Consider the following 5370-nt stretch of genomic DNA (forward strand, 5'->3'; position numbering starts at 1 on the left):
CATTCCCAGCAATGTGTTTTTGGAGCATCTTCACACCCCGTCAGTTCAAGAAGATCCTTTCACAGAAGAGCCCCCGCAACCGAAAAGTTATACTGATCCGACTGAAGTCGAAATCCCAGCCGTGGTCGACCTGATCATGGAGGTTTTGGTCGTCACCCCCGATTGGACGGTGCCATATATTGCATACCTGCTCAGAAAAGAGCTTCCGAAAGATGAAGATGAGGCCCATCAGATTGTCCGTCGATCCAAAGCCTTCACCGTGATAGGTGGACGGCTTTTCAGAGAGAGTGTTACTGGAGTTGCTCAGCGATGCATCACGCCAGAAGAAGGTCGAATGATCCTCAATGATATCCACTCGGGGACCTGTGGTCACCATCCGTCCTCTCAGACCATCGTGGCCAAAGCATACCGAGCGGGATTCTATTGGCCAGGAGAAAATGAGATGGCAAAAGATATAATCGACAAATGTGAAGGCTGTCAGTTCTACTCCAACATGTCCTACAAGCCTGCCTCAGCCTTGAAGACCATTCCACTCATCTGGCCATTTGCTGTTTGGGGATTGGATATGGTTGGACCCCTGAGGACCGGCAGAAGTGGTTTCACTCATTTGCTTGTACCAGTCGACAAGTTCACTAAATGGATCGAAGCCAAGCCCATCAAGAATCTCGATTCAGGCACTGCCATTAGTTTCATCAGAGAGCTGACATTCAGATATGGACTCCCTCACAGTATTATCACAGATAATGGCTCCAACTTTGATTCTGATGAGTTCAGAGCATTCTGCGCTTCCCAAGGAACTCGGGTCGACTACGCATCTATCGCGCATCCACAGTCGAATGGGCAGGCAGATAGAGCAAATGGTTTGATCCTTCAAGGGCTGAAACCCCGGTTGATGCGTGACCTCAAGCATGCGGCTGGCGCTTGGGTGGATGAGTTACCATTAGTCCTTTGGGGATTGAGAACAACACCAAATCGGTCGACTGGTCGGACTCCTTTCTTCATGGTCTATGGGGCTGAAGCCGTGCTGCCGAGTGATTTGCTTCACAACGCGCCCCGAGTAGAACTTTTTTCAGAAGCTGAAGCAGAACAGGCTCGACAAGATGCTGTTGACCTTCTGGAAGAATAAAGAGAGATGGCCTTGATCCGGTCGACCATTTATCAGCAAGGCCTCCGTCGATTCCATGCCAGAAACATGCAAGGTCGAGCATTTGAGGAAGGAGACCCTGTGCTCCGAGTGGATCAGCAACGACCTCACAAGCTTGCTCCTTCTTGGGAAGGTCCCTTCATCATCACCAAGGTGCTCCACAACGGAGCATATCACCTCTACAATGTGGAACAGAAGAAAGACGAGCCACGCACTTGGAATGCGGAGCTGCTCCGCCATTTTTACACATAAACACTCGAGTCGACGAGTTGTAATATAATCGTTCAGTTTGCTACAAAGACAAGATTTTTGTAATATCTTAATGATTGTTATCCCGTCAATACATGTGTACAAATCCCCCAGTGGGTGGTTTAGATGCGAACCTAATTCGCCTAAGTCTCAAAAACTACTTCGAGTGGAGAGCAATCCTCCCACTCGGGGGCTTAGCCGCGAACCTGATTCGCCTAAGTTTTAAAAATCCTACCGAGTGAAGAGCAACCCTCTCACTTGAGGGCTTAGCTGCAGTCCTGTACTCGCCTAAGTTTTAAAAATCCTACCGAGTGAAGAGAAACCCTCTCACTCGGAGGCTTAGCTGCAGTCCTGTACTCACCTAAGTTTTGAAAATCCTACCGAGTGAAGAGCAACCCTCTCACTCGGAGGCTTAGCTGCAGTCCTGTACTCGCCTAAGTTTTAAAAATCCTACCGAGTGAAGAGCAACCCTGTCACTCGGGGGCTTAGCCGCAGTCTTGTACTCGCCTAAGTTTTGAAAATCCTACCGAGTGAAGAGCAACCCTCTCACTCGGGGGCTTAGCTGCAGTCCTGTACTCGCCTAAGTTCTGATTCATACTTGACATTGTGGATAGATTATTACTTGAGCATAAGAAATTGCATGACAATATTTATATATGTTGCTGTTATAAGAATGATCATGATGCCCTCATGTCCGTATTTTATTTTATCGACACCTCTATCTCTAAACATGTGGACATATTTATCATTATCGGCTTCCGCTTGAGGACAAGAAAGGTCTAAGCTTGGGGGAGTTGATACGTCCATTTTGCATCATGTTTTTATATCGATATTTATTGCATTATGGGCTGTTATTACACGTTATGTCACAATACTTATGCCTATTCTCTCTTATTTTACAAGGTTTACATGAAGAGGGAGAATGCCGGCAGCTGGAATTCTGGGCTGGAAAAGGAGCAAATATTAGAGACCTATTCTGCACAACTCCAAAAGTCCCGAAACTCCACAGAAGTCATTTTTGGGATTTATAAAAAATACTGAGCGAAGAAAATACCAGAGGGGGCCCCCACCCTGGCCACGAGGGTGGGGGGGCGCCCTACCCCCCTGGGCGCGTCCCCTGCCTCGTGGGCCCACTGGCAGGCCTCCGGTGTCCATCTTCTGCTATATGAAGTCTTTTACCCTGGAAAAAAATCATAAGCAAGCGTTTGGGACGAGACTCCGCCGCCACGAGGCGGAACCTTGGCGGAACCAATCTAGGGCTCCGGCGGAGGTGTTCTGCCGGGGAAACTTCCCTCCGGGAGGGGGAAATCATCGCCATCGTCATCACCAATGATCCTCTCATCGGGAGGGGGTCAATCTCCATCAACATCTTCACCAGCACCATCTCCTCTCAAACCCTAGTTCATCTCTTGTATCCAATCTTTGTCTCATAGCCTGAGATTGGTACCTGTAGGTTGCTAGTAGTGTTGATTACTCCTTGTAGTTGATCCTAGTTGATTTATTTGGTGGAAGATCATATCTTCAGATCCATTATGCATATCAATACCCCTCTGATTATGAACATGAATATGCTTTGTGAGTAGTTACGTTTTTTCCTGAGGACATGGGAGAAGTCTTGCTATAAGTAGTCATGTGAATTTGGTATTCGTTCGATATTTTGATGAGATGTATGTTGTCTCTCCTCTAGTGGTGTCATGTGAACGTCGACTACATGGCACTTCACCATTGTTTGGGCCTAGAGGAAGGCATTGGGAAGTAATAAGTAGATGATGGGTTGCTAGAGTGACAGAAGCTTAAACCCTAGTTTATGCGTTGCTTCGTAAGGGGCTGATTTGGATCCATATGTTTCATGCTATGGTTAGGTTTACCTTAATACTTCTTTTGTAGTTGTGGATGCTTGCAATAGGATTTAATCATAAGTGGGGTGTTTGTCCAAGTAAGGACAGCACCCAAGCACCGGTCCACCCACATATCAAATTATCAAAGTACCGAACGCGAATCATATGAACGTGATGAAAACTAGCTTGACGATAATTCCCATGTGTCCTCGGGAGCGCTTTTCTCTATATAAGAGTTTGTCCAGGCTTGTCCTTTGCTACAAAAAGGATTGGGCCATCTTGCTGCACTTTATTTACACTTGTTACTTGCTACCCGTTACAATTTATCTTATCACAAAACTATTTGTTACCTATAATTTCCGTGCTTGCAAAGAATACCTTACTGAAAACTACTTGTCATTTCCTTCTGCTCCTCGTTGGGTTCGACACTCTTACTTATCGAAAAGGCTACGATAGATCCCCTACACTTGTGGGTCATCAGACGACGAGGTGCAGGTCATGCACAGCACCTAGTGTCCTTGTCCATGACCCACTCGACGGAGCTGCGTCACAAGTATATGATACGTCTCCAACGTATCTACTTTTCCAAACACTTTTGCCCTTGTTTTGGACTCTAACTTGCATGATTTGAATGGAACTAACCCGGACTGACGCTGTTTTCAGCAGAATTGCCATGGTGTTATTTTTGTGCGGAAATAAAAGTTCTCGGAATGAACTGAAAATCAACGGAGAATTATTTTGGAATATATAAAAAATACTGGCGAAAGAATCAAGGCCAGGGGGCCCACACCCTGTCCACGAGGGTGGGAGGCGCGCCTGCCCCCTGGGCGCGCCCCCCTGCCTTGTGGCCCCCCTGGAGCTCCACCGACCTCAACTCCAACTCTATATATTCACGTTCGGGGAGAAAAAAAACCAGGGAGAAAGATTCATCGCGTTTTACGATACGGAGCCGCCGCCAAGCCCTAATCTCTCTCGGGAGGGCTGATCTGGAGTCCGTTCGGGGCTCCGGAGAGGGGAAACCATCGCCATCGTCATCATCAACCTTCCTCCATCGCCAATTTCATGATGCTCACCGCCGTGCGTGAGTAATTCCATCGTAGGCTTGCTGGACGGTGATGGGTTGGATGAGATTTATCATGTAATCGAGTTAGTTTTGTTAGGGTTTGATCCCTAGTATCTACTATGTTCTGAGATTGATGTTGCTATGACTTTGCTATGCTTAATGCTTGTCACTAGGTCCCGAGTGCCATGATTTCAGATCTGAACCTATTATGTTTTCATGAATATATGTGAGTTCTTGATCCTATATTGCAAGTCATTAGTCACCTACTATGTGTTATGATCCGGCAACCCCGAAGTGACAATAATCGGGACCACTCCCGGTGATGACCGTAGTTTGAGGAGATCATGTATTCACTATGTGTTAATGCTTTGGTCCGGTACTCTATTAAAAGGAGGCCTTAATATCCCTTAGTTTCCAATAGGACCCCGCTGCCACGGGAGGGTAGGACAAAAGATGGCATGCAAGTTCTTTTCCATAAGCACGTATGACTATATTCGGAATACATGCCTACATTACATTGACGAATTGGAGCTAGTTCTGTGTCACCCTATGTTATAACTGTTGCATGAATAATCGCTTCCGGCATAATTCTCCATCACCGATCCAATGCCTATGAGCTTTTCACATATTGTTCTTCGCTTAGTTACTTTACCGTTGCCACTGTTACAATCACTACAAAACTGCTACTGTTACTTTTGCCACTACAAAAAAATACACTTCCGTGATGATACGTGTTTGTCATAGTAGGTCACATTTTCTGTCATGCATGTACATCCATGACAATTTTATGACAGAATCAAGAGAGTCAAACCTGTGCTGTCGTAGAAGTGTTCCATGACATTACCAAAATATCATCACAGAAGTGTCCACTTCCATGACGATAAATCGCGCGTCACAGAAGTGCTTTCATCAAGGGTGACCGACACGTGTCATCCACCGTAACGGAACGCCGTTAAGCTATCGGGTCCGGTGTTGGATCCGATAACCCGTTAACAACCCCGACCAATGGGGATTTTCCACGTGTAAAATCATCATTGGCTGGAGGAAACACGTGTCGGCTCACCGTTGGGACAGAT

This window comes from Aegilops tauschii, chromosome 7 (genome assembly GCF_002575655.3).
Source record: "Aegilops tauschii subsp. strangulata cultivar AL8/78 chromosome 7, Aet v6.0, whole genome shotgun sequence".
NCBI lineage: Eukaryota > Viridiplantae > Streptophyta > Magnoliopsida > Poales > Poaceae > Aegilops > Aegilops tauschii.